The sequence below is a fragment of the Macaca fascicularis genome, chromosome 10 (genome assembly GCF_037993035.2).
Source record: "Macaca fascicularis isolate 582-1 chromosome 10, T2T-MFA8v1.1".
Lineage (NCBI taxonomy): Eukaryota > Metazoa > Chordata > Mammalia > Primates > Cercopithecidae > Macaca > Macaca fascicularis.
Genome location: NC_088384.1, coordinates 65,444,632 through 65,467,981, shown reverse-complemented (window position 1 = coordinate 65,467,981; position 23,350 = coordinate 65,444,632). Strand labels below are relative to the sequence as shown.

The 23,350-nt window shown below is 41.8% G+C and overlaps 1 long non-coding RNA gene across 1 annotated transcript; it reads right to left on the bottom strand.

Annotated features, from left to right (window-relative positions):
- Window positions 1–2,099: 2,099 nt before the first annotated feature.
- LOC123567290 (uncharacterized) lies at window positions 2,100–11,196 on the bottom strand. Its single transcript, XR_006690216.2, has 3 exons — window positions 10,974–11,196; window positions 5,990–6,096; window positions 2,100–2,271 (listed from the first exon to the last, which is right to left on the bottom strand). It is a non-coding gene; the product is annotated as an uncharacterized lncRNA (long non-coding RNA).
- Between the last annotated feature and the right edge of the window lie 12,154 nt (window positions 11,197–23,350).

The following is a 23,350-nucleotide window of genomic DNA, read 5'->3' as shown; positions in this document are numbered from 1 at the left end:
AAGCAGTTTATGACTTATCCTTTAAAACAGAAAACAAACAAGAAAGTAGTTTTGAAAAGTAAACTTTTTTTTTTACTTAGGTTTATATAATTTTCTGTTCTGTAAGAGGTATCTTTTAGGGCCCAGGGAATTCTTCTATACCTTGGGGACCCGGGACTGTGTACCTGGCCGAGACTGATGATCAACCAAGTGGGATGCTTATTTCCTCTCTTTAGTTAGAAGTTTCAGGATCAAAGTGAGCCTTTGAGTTACTTATCATTTTCCGCGTAAATATTTTGGTTACACACACACAATTTGTATACTGGCTTCTTCAGAAGCCTGTGGCAATCATTCCTGGCTGTGAAACCAGATGGCCTTGCACAATGTGGTCCCAAATCAGCAGCATCAGCATTCTCTGGATACTTGTTAGAAATGCAAAGTATCAGCCCCCAAGTAGACCTAATCAATCGGAAACTCTGGGGATGGGCCTAGCGATTTACGTTTTGACATGCTGAGGATTCTGAGGCATACTCAAGGGTGAAAATGATTGATCTGTATAATGCTAACTTACAAATAAGTAACTTCAGCTTAAAACTCTTTTATTTTTTTTTAAATCCTGGAAGGATTCTGCTCTTGTGCAGCATGGCAAGCCAGAAGTGGTAGGAAATTAACACCCACAAAGGCAGCCCTTGTTCAAGATCTAACTATCCCAGTTCCCTCTCCACTGTGGGGGATGATTCTAAGAGTGATTTTTTTTCAGTTTCCCCTGCAGAATTAGCTCCAGTCGCCACCTTGATAGCTGGTGTAATCGCCCAGCTTTTGTAATCTGCCTTCCCTTTTCTGTGTTACTTTCCCTTCCCTGAAGGTGTTTCCTACACCCCCAAATAAGCTACACTAGAATCCTTGCATCAGCGATGCTTCTTGGGGGCCCCAAATGAAGACACTCACCTACTGCAAGTGTTCAGTAGAAATCAATAAACTGAGTTTCCCCTTTATTCTAACCCAAGTAAGAGGCCATCATTCCATTTGTGATCCCACTGAACAGAGGCAGAAATATGCCCAAGACTGCAGGGGCCACGGTTAAGAACATGGGCTTGAGAGCTAAATTCCTGCCATGGAAACTGGCCTTCCCTCTCGGGCACTGTGTGACTTTGGATTCATCTTTTAAGCTCCCCATGCCTCAGTTTCCTGATAAAACAGGCAGAACTATAGTATATGTAGCAGGGAATCGTTATGAGGATTTAATAAGTTAAACAAGAAAAGTGACTAAAATAGCATCTGTTACATGGTAAGCATTTTATGTTACCTATTATTATTAATATTGCTTTCTTCTTCTTTTTTTTCTTGCAAGTAGTTTTAAGTCTCCTTCAGTTCTATTCATTTTTTTTTTCTCTTAAGAACTTCCCCAGCGTTCCTCCATTTTCTCGAACCTGTTTATCATGCTTGTTTTCTGTCAAGTCGGGGGCTCTGTACAGCATGAAACGAGAATAAGATTCTATTACTTATCCTTCATTTAATAGTATGCATTTGCCAATTAAGAGCTTTACATAAATTTTCCTATTAACTCTTTTCAACAACCTCTGGATAAGGATAATGTTAATTCTTGTCCATCATACAATTGTGGAAATTGAGACTTAAAGAGATGAAGTCACTTTTCAAGTGCTAAGTAGATGCTAAGTGATAAAGAAGAAATTCAAACACAGGACTCTTGATTGCAGGCCCCCAGCTCTTATCACAGACACTATACAAACAGGAATACTTTGTGTTACTCTGTGTTAGTGGTTCTCTTATTTTGCTTTGCATCAGAATACCCTGGAAGGATGACTAACATACAGATTGCCAGGCTCAGCACCTGCTGTGTCTAAGCTAGGATATCTAGGGGCATTTCTAGTAAGTTCCAGGTAATGCTGATGCTGCTGGTTTTGGGACAACACTTTGAGAAATACGGCTTTGTATTATGGCTCTATTTGAACATTTGAGGAAAATAAGTAGGATAAAAGTGATTTGGGACAACAGTCTCATTCTTTTGATATGATTAATACATATGACACAAATATCTTCTTTGGTAATTTTTAAAAAAAATTATATATAATAGAAATTTATTTTTCTCTTACATAAAGGACCCAGAGGTAGGCCATGCAGGGGTTGGCATGGTGCCTTCGATGTCAGAGATCAGATTCTGTTGCATAAAATCTTATTGCTCTTTACCCGGTATCTTGTTGCTCCACCATCTTCAGCATGCTGCTTCCACTTTATGGTTTTAAATGGCTGCTGGAGCACCGGATATCACATCTGCATTCTGGACAACAGGAAGGAGAAAGCACTGAAGAAAGGCCCCCTTCTTCATTTAAAATTTATTTTATTTTTAGTTTTGGTTAAAAGACCCACACATAAACATAAAATTTACTATCTTTACCATTTTTAAATGTACAGTTCAGTAGTGTTACATACAGTTACATCTTGCTGCAATGTCCCTCCAGAAGATTTCTATCATCTTCTTTGGAAAATTTTAAGAAATTATTACCAAAAAATGTACTGACATACAGTTTTAAGGCTTATGTACCAATAACACCATGTGAGTCAATCCTGTACATTCATCTGTAAAGTGCCTCAGCTTTTGGGCTTTTTTCTCCTTATTGGCTGGTTCTAAATAAATTTTATGAATTCCCAATAAATGGCTTTTGGGAAATGCCAGGTCATCATTGTAATAAAAAGTGGTATAAGGGGAAAACAACTCTCTTAAAGCTAGACCTACTTAGACAACTGTTGTGTTTTTTGGGAACATTCAATATTCCTCTTTCAAATTTCTCCAAATTTTCTCCCAAATGAATTTTTAAAAATTACATAGCACTGGACTCCTGTGCCAAAAACAATAGCATTAAAATCTTTTGCTTTAGCAGGGAATCCTTATATCAATATATTTTAAGTAAAATAATCTAATATGTAAAATGTCGCAGAAACAGTGCTGCTGAGGTCAAAGTAGGAATGGGGAGGGATGGAGAGCTAGAACTCCATCATTTTGGCCTCTCCTTTAGGTGAAGACCCCCGGACTGTAAAGCAGGTTAAACTACTGCCTTCTAATAACAGCAAAAATGTCCTAATCTCTTAGGTTCTTAAATACTTGTATGACATCACTGACAGGGACTACTTTAAAACATTTAATTATTCCCCAATTCACACATGTCTTGACTTATTTTTGATAATGAGTAGCAAATAGGTACCCTAGGATTCTATACAAATAAGCCAGTGTAATTTGATGGAATAAACACTGGTTTGGATGTTAAGAGATTTTCAGCTAACCCTGGCTCTTCTGATAACTGGCTTTGTTGCTCAGGGAAGTTAGTTTTAATCTCTCATTTGTAGAATGATTGGGCTAAACTAACTGGTCTCTCAGAAATTGTTCCTTCAAGCCCTAACCTTCTGTGGTTCTCATTAATGCCTGGATATAATGACCTTACTACTGATGGAAAGATTATCTTGGGAAATGTTGGCCAAAACTAAACCTTCGTCCCACACATCTGTTCTAATTTCCTTTTGCTGGGCAGATAGACACCCTGGCTGAGTTCCAGTTCAGGTAATTACATTCTGCCCACCATGATTTTCCTTGCATTGTCAATTGGCTACAGTATTCTTCATGATTTCTCTTGACTACCATGCCTCCTGACAGTGTTGTCTGAAGCTGTGGCTTCATTTGGGAAATTTCTGTGTGTTTTAGAAAATGTAATGCTGTCATCACAATGGGCCATAGACATTTCAGTCTTTCTAGGTGTTCTGAAGGGGTTGGCTCAAAAATACAGCGCAGGCTTTCATGTTGGTCTACTTTTAGTAGTGACATCTTTCAGATTTACCTAAAATACTTGTCTAAAAACTTTCTAGTGGAAAACTGTACTCATACTAATGGCTAGTAATATTAATGGCTTACTGTGTGTATTGCATGCTCCCTGAAGTGGTTTCCATGTATACACTCATTTACTATGTCACTCCCATTTTGCAGATGAGGAAACTGAGGACAGGATGGGCCACAGTTCATGCAGTTCTTCTAAGCTTCCCTTCTAAGACTTGACAGGTTAGTTATGACGCATCCATAGAATGGGCCATTAAAAAGAGTGAGGTAGATCCGTATTCAGCAGATGTGACAAACTCCCCAAGATGTGTGTGTGTATATATGTATATGTATATATACAGAGAGAGAGAGAGAGAGAGAGAGAGAGATTCACTCTGTCTCCCAGGCTGAAGTGCAGTGGCACAATGGCACGATCTTGGCTCACTGCACCTTCTGCCTCCTGAGTTCAAGCGATTTTTGTGCCTCCACCTCCTGAGTAGCTGGGACTACAGGTGCACAATACCAAGCCCAGCTAGTCTTTTTGTATTTTTAATAGAGACAGGGTTTCACCGTGTTGGCCAGGCTGGTCTTGAATTCCTGACCTCAAGTGATCCGCCTACCTCAGCCTCCTAAAGTCCTGGGATTATAGGCGTGACCCACTGTGCCCAGCCCCCAAGATGTACAACTAAGTGAGAAGGGAAGGATATAGAATAGGGTGGCTGTTTCGCTATTTTCTTGATGTTGGTTATAAAAGGCTGTGTATATTTTACTGGTATATGAGTGCACATGCATTTAAAAAAATTTTTTTTTTGAGACGGAGTCTCACTCTGTTGCCCAGGCTGGAGTGCAGTGGCATGATTTCGGCTCACTGCAACCTCCACCCCCTGGGTTCAAGGGAGTCTCGTGCCTCAGCCTCCTGAGTAGCTGGGACTACAGGCATGTGCCACCACACCTGACTAATTTTTTTTTTCTTTTTAGTAGAGATGGAGTTTCACTGTGTTGGCCAGGCTGGTTTTGAACTCCTGACTGCAGGTGATCTGCCTGCCTCAGCCTCCTAAAGTGCTGAGATGACAGGCGTGGGCCACTGTACATTTCTTTTTCTGGCCTGGAAGCAAACCCAACACAATGTTAAGAGTAGTTACCTTTGAGGTAAAGATTTATTTTATTTAAAATTATTTTTACCTTCCTTAGGTTTGAGTGTTTTTTTTACCATGTGTATGCTATGTTACTTACATTTTTAAAGAAAAGTTGTCAACAAGGGTTACCTGGATAGTGAAATTATGAATGATCTTTGCCTTCTTCTATGTTTCTGTTTCGAAAACATAATAAATGTTATTTATTTTGTGGAAGATTTCTATCAATAAAGAGGAAACAGAGAGTGTCCAGGCTAACGGTAGGAGAGTTAGTTTTTGGGTTTTCTGGCTGGCTGGTGCTGGTTGGGGTGAGTCTGGGCTGGCTACTGTGGTGGAGCAGACCCGTGAGGTCCTCAGAGTCATACACAGAGGAAGAGCTCGGGTCAGACTTTGGCCTTTTCTGCCTGTTTCGTCAAAACAGAAACCACAAGCTTTATCACACCCTCAAAATGCCCTTTCTCTCTTCTTTGGGGTTAAAACCAAATTTTTCTTCAAAGAAAGCATATTGAGATTTTGGGGTCAAGTTCACAATTTAAAAAAAAATTTTCTTGAAAGATGTGTGTATTGTCTTAACCTGGGTTCCCTTTGTGTTTGCACCCCCCAGTGGGCTCATTTGGCATGAGGGATCTGGGGGCTGGACCCTGGATTTTTTCTTAGACAACCTAACCTCTTTGGTCCAGAACTATCTCAAGATTCTGCTACCAACATGTTAGAAGCAAAAGGCCCAGAAAAAAACCCAGTCACTTCATGGGAATTGGCAGCTTTAAATGTGAGTACACACACAGCAGTTGGTTATCTCTTTGGGGGTTAAGTTACTCCATTTAGTGCCGACTTGTGCAGACAATGGGGCAGAGGCCAGGGACACCAGAGTAATCCTTTTACCTGCCTGATCTGGAGTGACATTGGAATGAAGGGGCACTTTCAGAGGGTATCAGTTTCCCAGGTAAGTTCTGCAAACAAGCCCACAGAGCCTCAGCTTCCTCATTGTGCGTCCACTGAGGGCCGAAAAAAGCCAGCCCTGCTTGTCAGTCCCGCAAAGAGATGAAAGACCTACTTGGGTCCGGTGGAATTCCATTGTCGTGGTATTTACTCACAGTCGCCTAGCGCCTCCCCTGAAATGTGGGCTGCAAGGGGACTGGTTTTCATGCCAAGCACCACATCCTGAAAGCATAAACAGCGATTAAAACTTATTATAAAAAAATTGGAAGGGCAGCCAAGGTTTTCCGTCTCTCTTGGTGAATAAACTCAACTCCCACATGCCAACACCTTGTGGTTACCCAATACTCTTTCTGTCTTGTCATTTTTCTTTCAAAGAAGCGACACCTTCCATTTCTCACTGCAAGGAGCTGTGCTGACAGACATGTAAGAATTTTATTTTCTTTTTAAAGTAACTTAGATTACAGTGGGGCTGCCATGAGAAAGGTGACACGGAAGAGCAGACGAGAGAGAGCAGAAAGGTGTGTGCAGATTCTGGTGTGTCCATCAGCCTTAAGAACAGGGTGATGAGCTGCTGAGCTGAGTCAGAGGCCGAAGCCAGTCCTAGGGATAAGATTTCCCGTGTCTCTACTCTGGGGACATTAGCTCCACTGTTTAGACTAGCTTCCTGCTTTCACCCACATTTGCAGGCCAGTGGAAACTTCCACGAATCCAGGTCGTACATTCACATTCAACCAATGTGTGTTTACCCACCACTTACAATCTGAAATTTTGGGAAGCTGGAGAATGGACAGGGACACTTGCCCACAGCTCTGCAGGCCAGAGGTGGTCCCACTCTGGGACTTTCTGTCCTTCTATCCAGCTGAACAAACCTGATGATGCTGGCCTCCTCTCATAAACCTTTTAAATGCTGCATGAAGTCCAAACCACTTAGCAGAATTCTGGTCCCCACCTTCACTTCCAGCCTCCTGGATGCCCTCTCACCCTCTACTCTCTGTTCTGGTCATGAAACAGAAAATATAATCCTGCATCCGGTCTTTACTTGGGCAGGGCCCCTGTCCTGGAATGCTTCCCTTTTCCTGCTTTATCTAACTCACCTCAGTTCAGTGAAGACCCAACTCAAATGCCATCTTGTCTGGGAAATCTTGCTTCAATCCTCTAGGAAATATTAATTGCTTCTCCCTTTATCCCTTTAGAGCAGATTATCATTGATATTATTTGTTTGTATGATCATCCCCCCAAAAAGCTTCTTGAGGGTTTCAGGAAAACATTTTGCTCATTTCCATATCTTCGGTTCCTAGCAATGTACTTAGTGATCAATATGTGCTTGTTGAAGTTTGTATGAGATCATCAGTATTTCCCATGCAGAGAATAGAGAAAAGAGAACAACATAAAATATCTTCAATGCTAAGCAACCTTGAAGCAGAGATGTTTTTCTTTGCTACTTTTTTTTTTTTTTTTTTTTGAGACAGGGTCTTGCTCTATCACCTAGGCTGGAGTGCAGTGCCATGATCACAGCTCACTGCAGCCTCAACCTCCTGGGCTCAGGTGATCCTCCCACCTCAGCCTCCTGGATACCTGGGACTACAGACAGGTGCCACTATGCTCAGCTAATTTTTTGTATTTTTTTTTGTAGAGACGAGGTTTCACCATGTTGCTCAGGCTATTCTTGAACTGGGCTCAGGTGATCCACCTGGCTTGGCCTCCCAAAGTGCGGGAACTATAGCATGAGTTACCAGGCCTGGCCTCTTTGCTACACCTTGTCTGGGTCTTTTGCAGGGATTTGTTGTGGTTGTTGGCAGGTGTCATGCCTTAGCACTGGCAGGCAAGCCTTGGAAAGCTCCTGTGAAGATTGTCCTATTAGTATCAGTTTACTTTTTAAAAAAAATACTTTTATTGATTTTAGAGACAGAATCTTGCTTTGTCATCCAAATTAGAGTGCAGTGGCTTGATCATAACTCACTGTAGTCTCAAACTCCTCGATTCAAGTGATCCTCCTGCCTAAGCCTCCCCAAGTGCTGGCATTACAGGCATATCCCACCATGCTTGGCCTTAGTTTACTTAAAAAAAGGTTGAAAAGTTTTTAAAAAACTTTACATAAAAACGGAAATAGCTATATTATTTATTTTTGATTTATAATATATACATATTGGCTATGAAAAATTCAAATGACAAAAAAGTGTGTAAAAGATAAAATGAAAACCTAAAAACCTAAAAGCAAAATTTACCCTAAATGCAACCACACAGATAACACAGTTATCTTGTGGTAAATATCCTTCTAGATATATCTCATGCATATGCATACACATATAAACACATACACATGCTCAGCTTCATATATTCATCTATTCTGAAAACACCTTAAATATTACATAAGTAAATGACATTTTACCTGCTCTTATGTAGCCTCCTTTGTCTCTCAATGTATCGGACACCTTCATAACAACATACAATCCTTGGCGTCTTCTATCTAATGGGTGTAGAGTATTCCACTGAATGAATGTTCCCAATGTTTTTCGAATGTCTGCTGCTGGATCTGGATGTTATTCCTGGATTTTCAGTACTATAAACTCTCGCCGTGATTGACATTCTTTTTCAGTGAAGTCACATTTCATGGGAGTTTCAGGAAAGGCAATATGTACAGTAAAGTTTTCAAGGAGTCAATATCACCAGGCAAAATTAGTTTGGTGCCACTTTGGAGAAAGATGTGGCCTCTCCAATTAGTCTAGCATAGCCAATCTTTTCTCCTGTATTGGATAAGACAGTTGTTTCCTGAAACAAGCACTTGCTGATATAGCTGGCTTGCATTTTGGCGGAGGCCATGTGCTGTGTGAAAAATGAACAATACATTTAGCTTTAAATATAGGGCCAAGCCCAATACAGTGAGATACTCTTATTCATTTGAGGCCTTTCTAGACGACAAGAGACCAGAGAAGAGAGAATCAGGCCCCTGTCCCCTTCCTGACATATACCTACTGTGTGAAGGGTCTGGGCTGGGGGACAGAATCACCAGGGAATTTCAGGTTCTCTGTCTCTTGCTTACTTACAGAAACCATAGCATCCCTTTTGGCAACGCTAAATGTGAATCTTGTTATACAACTTTCCAGAAATGGGTCAACTAGATAAAAGCGTACCAGGTCAAAAGTTTACCAACTTGTCATCCTCATAAAAATGCACAGAAGCACTTATTTCTTCCAAATGGTATGCTTGATTGAATTTACCTTTGCCAGTCCGACAGGTCTATATGTATCACTTTTATTTTTCTTTGTATTTCCTTGATAGCTTCATTATAGTGAAATTATCTCTAAGCTCATTGACTCTTTGTGCTTATTTGTGAAAGGTCTATGTTTCTTGCCCACGTCTTTTGTTGGGAGTTCTTTTTCTCTTAGTAACATAAGAGTTATTTGTATATTAGGACGATTAAATCTTTGTTACATGCATTGTAAATATTTCTCTAGTTTTGTAGTTCATTTTAACTTTATTTATGGTGTTGTCGTATAGTGTGAAAGTTTTTGGCTCTTATGTAGAAAACCATACAGTTTCCTCCCTATATATCTGAACTAATTTTCTAAGAGTGTTCGATTTCAGTTTGAGTGTTTTTCAGCTTTCGGAATTAAAGATATGAGAAAGTTTATGTCAAGCATTTCTGACTAATTTATCTAATATTTTAATGCCCTTAAACAGTATTGAGAGGTAGGACATTTAAGAGGTGATTAGCTCATAAGGGTTAGTTATCAGAGGAGGAAGTTCCCGATAAAAGGATGAGTTCAACCCCCACCCTCTCTGTCTTATGCATATGTGCTTCCTTACCATGTGATGCTATTATCAGTTAGTAATGATCATCCTGCTTTAAAACATTTGGAGGCTGGGCACGGTGGCTCACGCCTGTAATCCCAGCACTTTGGGAGAACGAGAGGTGTGGATCGTGAGGTCAGGAGATCGAGACCATCCTGGCTAACACGGTGAAACCCCGTCTCTACTAAGAATACAAAATTTTGTATTTTGTACTATAGGCAGGCGCCTGTAGTCACAGCTACTCGGGATGCTGAGGCAGGAGAATGGTGTGAACCCAGGAGGCGGAGCTTGCAGTGAGCCGATAGCACCATGGCACTCCAGCCTGGGCAACAGTGCGAGACTCCATCTCAAAAAAAAAAAAAAATTGGAAGTGAACAGAGATTCTGTGATCAAATTCTGAGGACTAAATTAGTTTAGTTGTGCCTCATTTTAGTGAAACTCTCACATAAACATTTCTACAGGTAGCAAACAGAATTAGAAACTAAGCATTAAAATGTAAAGAATTACAGCAATTTAAAAAGGAATCATAACAATTTTCTTTAAATATCAAGTTATTTTCCTTAAATAAGTTATGTACAAGCACTTTGTAAATTCTAAGGTCTTAAACTTTTGATTTTATTACTATTATTATTGGGCTATGTGAAAAGAAGTGAAATACTAAGCCCATGAAAAAATAGGATTTTATTTAACATAATTTGCGACACAGAGCACTTGTTGAGACTCAAGTCTGTTACATTCTTATGCAGAGTAACTCACATTATTGTTGGAACTAGAGCTACAGTTCATATCTCACTTGAGCTTTCCTCAGGGTTCAGAGTTCTGATATAATTTCATTATCACCATCTCCCAAGAAAAACAAGCTTCAGGGGAAAATAATGTGGCCTTTCCCAAGGGCTTTCAGTCCACTCTTGAACTCCACCTTTCAGCATGTGTTGTCTATTCTTTGTAGAATGAGAAGAAAAATCATACCACCACACAGTACATGAGACAGTGCAGGAGATCATTCAAACTGTCCAGATAACTCAACTTAAAAAAATCAAGATCATGAGATCCAATCCTCGTGTTCCTTTGCTGGTCATCATTTCCGTATGCGTATTAGCTGGAAGTGACACTGCACACACTGCACGCCTACACCACAGGGAGGGGATTCCCCACGTTCACACACAGCTGGCAGAGTTTCCTCACTGGTAGGTGCTGGGAGGGCCGAGGAGCCCTCATTCCCTCTCTTTCTGCCTCTCCTCCTCACTCTCTTCCTACTCCAAATACCATCATAGTACATCACAGTAGACACAACAGTGACAACTTACCTCAAAAGTCACACAAGGCATGTTTCTCCGCCATCGTATTTGGGACAAGTCGCTGATGCTCTGTAGGCTTGGATATTTTATTTTCTCTCGGAGGTGACAAGTTCTGACAGTGGAGGAAGTGTGACTGGTTAATTTTTGTTAAGCTCCAGCAAGAGAGAGTAAAAGAGGGAATTTTCCAGAAAAAAAGAAATGGGTTTACATGCACTTAAAAAAATGTAGTTTTGGTCTGACCTAAAGGGCATGAGTGTTTTTTTTAGAGATTAAAATCTCTACTTAATTTCTGCACTCCTTTGAAATATGGTCCAAAATACATGCTGTACCGGGATGGGATGTATTTTAGCCCCATGGTTAACTCAGACACAACAGAACAAAACCTGCCACCCTGCCTCCTGGTTCTCCCCTGTTGATGGCATGCGGTTGTCTGGCTTCTAAGGGCTGTTGTGGCACCTGTGACTCCTTCCTGCTCCCTGGTGGTTGGCCTCTAAACCTTATGGGATCTGAGTCCACTCTCTGCACAAGCTCTGCACTGGGGCGCCCCCCTCAGGACCCCACTGTGGGCTACATTGCCCAACACCTTGGTGCCTCTTGTCTGGACTGTTATAATAGCCTCCTGGTGCTATTCCTAATATCCATCTGTCTTGGTCTATTTTGTCTATATTCCTGGTGCTTTATTCCTAATATTCATCTGTCTTGGTCTATTTTGTATTGCTAGAGCAGAATACCACAGACGGGGTAATTTATAGAGAAAAGAGATTTATTTGGCTCATGGTTCTGGAGGCTGCATCTGGTGAGAGTTTCCTTGCTGCCTCGTACCGTGGGGGAAGGTATCCTGTGGTGAGGAAGCACACGTGCATGAGTCAGAGCGGGTGGGGGTTGAGCTCATCTTTCTGTCAGGAACCTACTCCTCCGATACTAACCCTCATAACCCAATCGCCTCCTAAATGCCCCACCTCTCAATACTGTTACAATGGCAATGAAATTCCAGCATGAATTTTGGAGGGGTCATTCAAACCGTAGCACTATCCTTTCACACTCTTGCCAGACAAAAGTCCTGAAATCAGAGCTCTGGTGACATCATTCCTGAGCTCGAAAATGCTCCGTGGCTTCACAAATTCTACTTATAATGTTCCTGGCCTGGAAGTCAAGGCCTCACATATCTTACTTCCATCCACTATTTCTGGCAGGACACCTCACCACACTTGCTCCTGTCCACATGAGCTCTCAGGCCAGGGGCATGCTTCTCTGTTTGACCACATGCACCTCCTCTCCTGTTATTTCTGCCATTTGAGATGCTCCCCTTCCTACCGTTGCATTAACTGAAAGCCACACTTCATGATCCAGAAGAGATGCCACCTCCTCTGCAAAGCTGGCCCCGACTTTCCAGGCAGAAATGATGTATTCCCATATGGCATTCATTGCTTTACAGTGAATTAAAGCTATTATTTTCAGTTGTAAAAATACATATTTTTTTAAAACTACAAGTGTAAAATACATTTGTGTTGCAAAAGTCCAGATAATACAGAAAAACGTAAGCTTCCCATTCCCCCAGCTCTCTTCTAATTTTAATTCTTGGGGCTATTACTAAGAGTGTGGGCCAGTTGTGGTGTCTCATGCCTGTAATTCCAGCACTCTGGGAGGCGAAGGCAGGCGGATCATGAGGTCAGGAGATCGAGACCATCCTGGCTAACATGATGAAACCCCGTCTCTACTAAAAAAAAAAAGAAAAAAAAAATTAGCCAGGCGTGGTGGCAGGTGCCTGTAGTCCCAGCTACTCGGGAGGCTGAGGCAGGAGAATGGCATGAACCCAGGAGGCGGAGCTTGCAGTGAGCTGAGATTGTGCCGCTGCACTCCAGCCTGGGCAACAGAGTGAGACTCTGTTTCAAAAAAAAAAAAAAAAACAACAAAAAAACAGCGTGTTTATTTCCATTTGTTAAAACAGTGTAAATCCAGGTACAAACACACAGATAGACATATTTAAAATAAAAATTGGGGTTGGCATGGTGGCTTACATCTGTAATTCCAGCACTTTGGGAAGCCAAGGTGGGAGGATCACTTGAGTCCTGGAGTTCCAGACCAGCCTGGGCAATGCAGCGAGTCTCTGTCTCTAAAAATGAATAAATAACAATAAAAAATTGGGCCATCCTGTAAGATTTTTCTGCCTTTTTTTGACTCAATATATCAAGAACATTTTTCTCTATTAGTATATAAAAATATACTCTACTACTTTTAATGAATACTCTACTACTTTTAATGACAGTGTAATAGTCTATAGAATATAGGTGTTATAGTTTTCTATTTTTCTATAAATTAATATTTTATGTATTTCTCATTGTTCTATTATAAACAGTTGTCCAGTAAGCATTCTTGTACATTTATCTTTGTGCATTTCGACCAATCTTTCTGTCACTTATGTATTGCCACCCTTGCTAGTAGGAATGTCCCGTCAAATGCAAAACCTGCAGGACTTGGACTCTCCAACATGTTTCTACTTTGCCAAAACTGTCTACTCCTCCCTGTGCTTGCTTGCTGCTTCTTGGCTCTTCTCTGTCTTTAATGTTGCCCTTAACTCTAATAAAAGCCTCTGTCTTAGTTTAGGTTTCCCCAGAAACAGATTTAAGACAAGGATTTGAATGCAAGTGGCTTATTCAATAGGTGGCCTCAAGATACACAGGTAGGGGAGTGGAGGGTGGGACAGAACAGGGAAGGCAGACAGCACCCTGTGCTTTAATGAGCAGGTGATCACTGTGGGCACTTGGGGCACAGTCGCATGGAGGCTGGGTACAACACACTGCAGAGTAGTCTCAATTGAGGGGCAAGGAAGATGGGGGTATTTATTATCCAGTTCCTATCTGTCATCAATTGAGGGTGCTCATGGAGGCATAAGCCCCAGAACATTCAGTCCACCCTAGAACTCCATGCCAGAGAAAGCCCTCAGGAAGAGGGTCACTTGGGCTTTCAGCCAGCATCAGGCTGCATGTTCAGGATTGGTGGGTGCTTGGGGGACCAGTGGGGCCACCAAAGGCGTACCCTTTTTTCTGCAACAGTCAAAATCAGAGACTCCTAGACTAAGAACAGACCACAGAGGTCAGTCATCAAATCAAGATCTCATGAAAGATGCTAGTCCATATCTAGAAAAATATCTTCCAGAGAGATTGCCTGGATGAAGAAATAATAATAATAATAATGATAATTAATAACAAATAATAATAATAAGTTATAATAATGTAATAATAACACCAGAATAAATAAGATAAATACTTTTACAGTCTATAATGCTCTTTCATATAAATTATATTGTTAAAAAATCAAATTTCACAAGAGCCCTGTAAGGTACACATCCTATATTATTACCATTTTTCAGATGAGAACATCGAGGTGCAAACAATTAGCTAATAAGTGTCAGAGTCACAAGACTAGTGTTCTAGAGTTAAAGGATGATTAGAATTTTTCTACCCACGTTGAGGTCAGTTTGCAGTTCAAAGATCTGGCCACTGCACTCCAGCCTGGGCGACACAGCGAGACTCCGTCTCAAAAAAACAAAAACAAAAAACAAAAAACAAAAAACAAAACAAAAAAAAAAAGTTCTTTTCTCCGCTCATGGTAATAAAGCCAAACCAAGAACAGGACTTTCAATTCTAAGATCAGCCCAATCTTTTATTTCTAGATGATTTTGAGCAGTGCTGCAAAACGAGAAAATGGAATATAGCGCATTTCAGAACAGCCAGATAAATTCCCTCTTATTGATTAGGTTTCATATATTTCCAAAATCAGCCTCAGTACTAAAACAAGCAAGAAGTTGATGTCCTTTAGCCAAGAAACTGGCAGAATTAGAAATACAGAGGTGTAAAAATTAAGATTAATAAAATAAAAAACATGCACTTTCTGAAAGTCCTGTCTTAAATATTTGACATCAAATTTTTACAATGAAACATAGAGTCTTAAAAGAAAGAACAGATTGAATATTATCACACTGTGTTGGCTGATATCTATATCCTTGATATAAAGATATAAAAGTCTTTATATCTATCCAAAGATTTTTAGCAGAAAGGAAAGATCTCCGGGATCACAGGTAGAGAGACCCCACTGGGCTAAAAGGAGGGGTGCGGATGGTGTGGTAAGGAGGCTGATGGCCCTATTAAGGATGAATTAAGGTTAGTCTACATGCTGTTTAAAATTTCAGTCCTCTGAGATGTTTCTCCAGAATTCAGGGTTCTCTTCCTATAAGCTTCCATATGCTTTTCAGAAGTACTTTTCCCCTGTAATTTCTATTAAGAAGCCCAAGTATTCCAGTGATAAATTGTTTTTTTTTTGTTTTTTTGTTTTTTTTTGAGACAGAGTTTCACTCTTGTTGCCCAGGCTGGAGTGCAATGTTGCGATCTTGGCTCACTGCAACCTCCTCCTCCTGGGTTCAAGCGATTCTCCTGCCTCAGCCTCCCAAGCAGCTATGATTATAGGCATGCACCACGACGCCCGGCTAATTTTGTATTTTTAGTAGAGATGGAGTTTCTCCATGTTGGTCAGGCTGGACTCAAACTCCTGACCTCAGGTGATCTGCCCACTTTGGCCTCCCAAAGTGCTGGGATTACAGGCAAGAGACACCACGCCCGGCCTCCAGTGATGATTTTAAGCTCTATGATTTTCATTATTCCTGATACTATTTTTGCTCTTTTATTCAATCCATGTTAGTCCAATTTGGGAATTTCAGCATGGAGCTATCTTAGCCCTTGTTGTCTGGTAGCTTATATCAGAGTATTAATAGCCCACTTAGCCAAGGATTTGTATCTTTGAAAGTGTATAAACATCTCCTAAATGCAAAGGACAATTTCTACTTTAGTAAACATCAGGGTCACTTGGAGAGCTGGCTAAGACATAGATAGCTGGATGTCACCCCAGGGATTCTAGTTAGTAGCACTGGAGTGAAATCCAACAATATGCATATCTAACAACTTCCCAGGAGATAACTGATGCTGCTGGTCTGCAGAATATACTTTGGGTATCACTGGTGTTGGGGCACAGATTATATTGAGACTTCCCGTTTGATAAAAGGGGGCTACTCTTTAGCACTAAAGAAATTTTCATAACTGGCCATAACACAGATTAAGTTCTGGAGATGGTGGAGGAAGCAGAAGTCCGTGTAGCAGATGTGTGCCCTTATATATATATTCTGTCTAGTGATTTAGATCCTTAGTACACATACTCCCCTGGACTAATATTCTTCAAGGCAGGAGCCTCGTAGTAATGGAGAGATCACCAACATTCTCTGGTGATGCTCTGGATTCAAGGCTTGGTTATGTACCTCCTCCCTTTTTTCTGCTGTGTGACCTCAAGCAAGTCATCTAACTTCTCTTAGCCTTAGTGTCCTCCCTGGTTAAGTGCTGACAACATAATCTGTCCTGATCCATGCCTAGATTGCAGTGATTGTCTAAATAGAAATGAACTGACACTCACTTTGCATACTGTGAAGCCCTCTCTAAGTGTAAGGAATTAACCAGGAGCGGCTTGTTCCTGAAAAAGAGATGGGGGTGCTGCCGCCTGAACCCAGGCTCAGCCCCACGCACCCCCTGCCTGGAGGATTGCCATATGGAGCCTCACCTTGTTCCCTTTCAAGATGAACTTGCATTCCCTGGAAAAAATTTCTCAGCCTTAAAGTCACAACTTCAAAAATGTAGCGGGGACCACATTTAAGAGATCTGGCGAAGTTTTGGTGGATTCAATTTTTTAAACTGTACTTTTAAAACAAACCCAACTATAGAGATGAAAGCCAAGAATTAAAATATTCATACAGAATAGAAAACATTAATATTTTCAAGTACAATGAATTGAATAATCATCATAAGGAAACAATAAAACATGAAGTGACTCAGACCAGATGATCACCACTGGGCTCCATGGTGCAGGATACGTGGTCTCTGTAGCAGGACCAGGGAGGCCAGGGTTGGCTTTCACTTTCCCGCAACGCGGAGCAGTCCCTTCAGCACTCTGCCAATAAGGATCCCGTCGGTTAGTGAGAAGAGCTTCAACCCTAATTGGCAGAGGCTCGCAGGGTGGGGCACCCACATTACATTTTCTCCTTGCCCACAACTCTTTGAATTTTAGTCTGGTTGTCAATTGTTCCAGCGTCTCTTCCCCCTAGTGTGGTGTTTCTCACCTCATAAAAACAGCTACAGAGCTGAAGTCCAAAATAGCCGTATATAAAGATGTATATAAAGATGGTGAGGATTGGAGGGGTTCGTGGTGCTCTCCCAGCCCTTGCTTATGAATCCAGGTTCTCTCTTCTCAACCTGCACCTCTGTCCCCAGCAGTTCTCAGTAGCTTCAATAACAAAGACAGATTTCCCACCTGTTAACCTGGAAGAATCTGCAAAGAAGCATGAGTGTAAACAGACTTAGAAGAAGTGGAATTCAAGAGTAATGCTTCTGTCGTGATGCCCCCCTCACACCCCACGTCACTGACCATAGGCACCCAGAGTGCTGCAGGGTTCAGGACAGAAGCTCACCTCTCAGAAGCCAACTAGACATCTGTGGATTTGAAGGCAGGGATAATGAGGACATCACTCGGTCAGTTCTTCTACAAATAGTAGTTGGTGGAAACCTGCCTTTTATAGAGATGTCTTCCCACCTAATTATCTAGATGAGAAAGCTCTCAGAGTAAAAGTGTGCAAGATTTTCTTTTATAAAACAAATTTTAAAAACTCTTTGTTCACAATTTGCTTCTTCTCATAGTCAAATCATAGCCATTGGAAGCACTATGGTGTTTCTTACTTCTCCGATTTATTTTATTAATAGGGAAAGAGATTGCCTTGGTCTGGGTTCCCCCAGAAACTGACCCTGAGATGAGGATTTGGGAGGGAAAAGTATATTTGGGAGGAGTGTGGCAAGTACAGAGGAGAAGGCAGCCTGTACAGTGAGCATGCTTGTGTCACTAAGTTGGGAGTGACTAGCGCTTATTCCTCAGGGAGACCTTGGGAAATGGTATAAAATAGATAACCATGGAATTATCCCCTAGAGGAGGATTGAGGATCCCCTGGAAGAGGATTGAGCGGGAGTGTCTATCTGGGTAGCTGCAGCTACCAGGGAAGTGAGCCGGAGCACACTAAGGTGAAAATGGATGGGGTGGAGACGGCGGAGGACGGGTCACTCATTGCATTAACTGCAGAAGCAAACCCTCTCGATGCTCGCTTTCTAGTGAAAATACATATGCAGGTTTATGCTCAAGGAAAGACAAAGCTCAGATATTCATTCCCATTCAAATCATAAGTAAAACTCCTGTTCCTTCCATCTAACATGTCAAAAAGCCTGCTTCTGCCCCTTATTTGCTGTTGTTAACAACCCCCTCCCCAGGGGATGGAGCCTCTGTTTCTCCTTCCTGCTTTAAAAGCGTTGAGACTGCCAGGCCAGATCTCAGACCCCAGCTTCCTCCCATTGCAAGCTCTCACCTTGATGCAGTCTGTAGAATTTTGCTGTGTGAGGGGAGTACTGCTCTTTATCCAGAGCAAACCTGCAGAATTGGATTGAAGGGTAGGAGGTGGTGTTTCTGTAAGTGAGCTGCACCATTTGCTTGTGAAAGTACGTGGGGACGATGACGTTGGACGGGGCAGCAGGGACCACAGAAAGCCTCAGCCCAATGCCTTTGTTTACAGATGAAGAGACTGAACACCAAAGACCTAACCTCGTGCAGAGGTTCCTGACTAGTTAGTGGTAGATCTGGGTTTAAAATGTAGCCCATCTTTCCCAGTGCTCAAACCACTTTGGACAGATCATGTAAAACATGGTCTGATTCATGGCTGTCAGAAAGATAAAGCTGCCTATGGCCAGGAAGATGGTATAATTCCCCAAATACCAGGCCATTGGGTGGGGGAAAATGAGAATTTTTCATGGCAGAACTTCCAGGAACTGGTGCTGTGCCACATGGCATTACCAGAAGGCATGGTTGGATGCAACACAGCAATTCACTCATTCATTGTTTTGACTGCAAAAGTGAATTGACTGAATATAGCACAGTAATTAAAAAAACCAAAACCAAACGGTACTCACAACAGTATGGATGTATGGATTATGTTGTGGAAAAGAAATCAGACACGAATAAGGATGTACTGTATAAAGCCCTCCCTCCGTAGAAAATTCAAGAACAGACAACACTAATCTATGGTGATAGACCTCAAAGTGTGGTTATTTCTGGGTGAAAGTTGGCACTGACTAGCAAAGGCCAGATAGGAACCTAAGTGGGTGATGAAAATGTTTGCTATTTTGATCTGGTGGGGATATGCAGGTGTTGGCATGGACGGAAGCCAATGAGCTTGCATCTAAGACTGGGCACCTTATGTTCCTTATGAGATCTCTCAGTTAAGAAGATGAAGAAAAATCAAAGCAATGCACATAACAGATCATAACCTGAAAAGGAAATTGGAGTAAAATCAGTGGTTTTTCTCATTCAGTCATTTATTGCCTCAACAAATGTCTGCCAAGGCTGTTGGTGCCAGTCCGCACTCCCCCAGCACTCATTCCTTTCTGCACATGTGGACAGTGTCCTTGGGGAGAGTGCCCTCTACCCTCTGCTCTAGAGCTTCCTCTCCGGCTGTGCAGGGCAGGCTGCATGCTTATGAGCCATGCCCTGCAGGAGCAGCTTTCCACTAATGATAGGATAGGGTTGGAGGATAAGTACCCCGGACTCCTCATTCCCCAGTGGGACGACTCTACGGCATGTCTGCGCTGGCTCCCAGGGAACAGCACCCCAGCTGCCCACACTCATAACCTGTCTCTCACTTATCCTGACTGGGCTGCCTTCCCTTCCCTGTCGCTCTTCCGGTTTCTTCTCCCCCTGCTCCTGGGATCACCTCCCATACAAACTCCTCACCCTCATTTCCTTGTCACAAGGTCTGCTTTTCAGGGAACCCAAGTTACTTTCCTCCTGGTCCTAAGAAAACCCAAGGAAGCCAAGTTTCTTGCTCTCATACAACTTACAGCATGTTGGGTTGAACAGGCAATTTGACAAACATTAAAAATGAAGTGTAATGAGTGCTGAGGTCAGGGAGCACAGACTGGCGGAAGGCACAGAGCCACAGAGGACCCTAAGCTAGCCCAGGAGAGGTCCCAAAAGCAGAGCTGGTAGTGACTGTGGCTCCCTGCCTTTTCTTCCCCTCCTTGAACTTCCACTCTTCTCTATTTCCTTTCTTCTCTTCCTTTCAGAAATGAAAGAGACATTTATTTATTTAGGACATTTCCTTATGATCCCGTAACTATCAATAAGTATTATATTGAATTTGCCACCCATGTTGGTTTACTGTGCTGCCTAATTTCATAGCACAGAACTGAGACTCAGCTTTCAAAAGTGGCTCTGGATGTATGGGAACCATTTTCAGTATTTTCATGATTGCTTCCCATCTGCATGACATATATTTTCTAGGAAAACTCAGCACATATTTCTTAGACCGTGGGGGGAGATGCCTTTCAAGGTAGCTGAAAACTAGTTACCAATCAGCAGCTGGCAGAAATGTGTACCAAGAGCTCTCATCTGGAAGTGGGCAGCTGACTCATGTTGGAGCTGTCATCCCTACTCCAGCAGCCTTCTGGGTGAAAAGTTCTTCAAAGCACATGTATGTGAGGCCAGACCATTTCTCTTCTGTTTTCTATGCTCCTCACCAAAAAAGAATGAGTCATGGAGCTCTCTAATTCAGGATCCAGTAGAGCATCAGACAGAATGCAGGCTGTTGTTTGAACATCCCTCTTCAGATAGACTGCAGTGTCATTTAAACAAAGATGTATGCACTTAAATATGGTGCCATACAATTCTTGTGCTGAACTGGCATGTCTTCTGAGGGAAGATTTTATAGAAATAGAACCACTCGTGTCAGCTGGCCATTTTAAATATTTTTTACCCTACTCTAGTTGGTGTCAGTTAGTTTTATACAGATGTTATCCTTCACTTTATATTATAAACCTAGAAAATACTGTAAAAAATGGCAGAATATTGCCATATACATCCAAAGACCAAAGGACTCTGTTAAACAAAAAGGGAAAATTCATGTTCAGATTTGTGTATAAAGCTAAACTCAATTAACACTAGTTTTTTTTTTGTTGTTGTTTTTTTTTTTTTTTTGAGATAGGGTCTCACTCTATCACCTAGACTGGAGTGGAGTGGTGTGATCCAGCAACTTCTGCCTCCCGGGCTCAGGCAATCCTCCCACCGCAGTTTCCCAAGTAGCTGGGATCACAGGCATGTGCCTCCATGCCCGGTTAACTTTTGTGTTTGTTTAGAGATGGGGTTTCACCATGTTGCTCAGGCTTGTCTCAAACTCCTGGGCTCAAGTGATCCTCCTGCCTCAGTCTCCCAAAGTGCTGGGATTACAGGCATGAGCCATTGTGCCCAGTCTAGACACTGGATTTTTAAAATCAGTGGCTTTTTCACTTGTTTAGGAAAAAAGATGATGTAAGAGAGAAACACAAACAAGTTTTTTATTTTAACCATTTATCTTTGATGAAAAATAGAAAGCTTATTTAGTCTTCTATTGCTGCATAACACACTACTATAAACATAGATCCTCAAAACAACTTCTATATATTAGCTCACAGTTTTGTAGGTCAGACATCCAGGTATGGGGTGGCTGGGTTCTCTGCTTAGGTTCTCACAAGTCTGAAGTCAAGAGGATGGCAGATTTTGTTTCTCTCTGGGGACTCTGAGAAGAATCTTCTTCCAAGCTCATTCAGGTGTTGGCTGAATTCAGTTCCTTGCAGTTACAGGACGGAGATCCCTAGCTCCTAGCTAGCTGTCAGCCAGGAGATCAGTTGGTTCTTAGATATCACCCACATTTCTCACCACATGGACGCCTCTATTTTTAAGCTAACCACAATCTCCCTCACATTGTAGCCCTTTCAAACTTCAAATATTTTCTACCAAGAAAAGCCCAGTCCCGTTAAAGGGCTCATTTGATTAGGTCAGGCTCTTAGAGGATAATCTTCCTATCTTAAAATCAATTGATTTGGGACCTTAACTACATTTGCAAAATTCCTTCACAGTGGCACCTAGATTAGTGTTTGCTGAATGACAGGGAGAGTGTGTGTGAACACCAGAGGCTTTAATCTTGAGGGCCATCTTAGAATTCTGCCTGTGACAGGATTATTTAGTAAATATCGATTTACCCTCTTCATAGAAAATTTATAATCAATAAAGGAGGCAGATATGCTGCTTTTCTTATTGATTACTTACAAGGTCCAGCAGGCAATACAAAGTAGTTAAACGGGCCATGTGTAAGACAATATGGTGAAACAGAAGGCTCAGTGGTTTCTTGTAACTAGTCATACTCAACTACAGTTGATGGCTGCTTTGTGACAGTATACTATCCGTATTGCCAAATCTTCTCATTTTTATGAGAAGTAAACATTCTCTTGGGTTTTTTTTTTTCATTTCTTGAAATAAGGTCTCACTATGTCACTCAGGCTGGAGTGCAGTGACCCCATTATAGCTGACTGCAGCTTCCAACTCCTGGACTCAAGTGATCCTCCCACTTCGGTCTTCTGAGTTGCTGGGATGGCAGGCATGCACCACCATACCTAGGTAAAATTTTAATTTTTTTTTGTAGAGATGGGATAGCTCTATGTTGCCCAGGCTGGTCTTGAACTCCTGACCACAAGGTATCCTCCCACTTTGACTTCCGAGAGCACTAGGATTACAGATGTGTACCACTGTGCCCAGCCCTCTCTTGAGTTTTAAAAGTTGTCAGAAGAATTCTGAGAAGATGATAGAGTAGGAAATACCAGAAATCCCTCTCCCTATCAGACAATAATCACATTGGCAATATCTGTCTGACATGATTATTTTGGAATCCTGGAGTCTACCAAAGACTTGCAACTTCTAGGGGAAGGTTTGGATGGTAAATTGTTTAATTTTGGTCATTTTCAGCTCCTAGCATACTAGCTGCTACCTATCCCTCACCTCTAGACCCTGCTTTCTTGAGCAGGTGGCATGCATGTATTCCTGGAGAAGTCTGCACACAGCTTGTTGGAGGCAGAGTAGGCAAAAGGACCCTGCCCTCCAAATATCAGGGATTTGTACTCTGACTGCTGATGGCTGCTTCTGATCACAGGGGTGCTGACAATGAGGAAGCCATTATTGTTGTTGCAGCTTCCCACATGATTGCAAGCTCATCTACCTCTGGAGGAACTGAGTGCTCCAGTATTTAAAAAGCTGGCACCTTTTTTACCCTCTTCATTTTTCTATTTCTTCTCCTTTGAGAGCCAGATATCAAAGACTAGGACATTCAAAAGCAACCATATATATTGGGGAAATGAGAAAGTCATCGTACATGCTCAGGGACAGGCACAGACGCAGAAAGCCAATCTTCAAGATTCTTCTTCAACCAGGAATCCTGTACTTCTTCAACC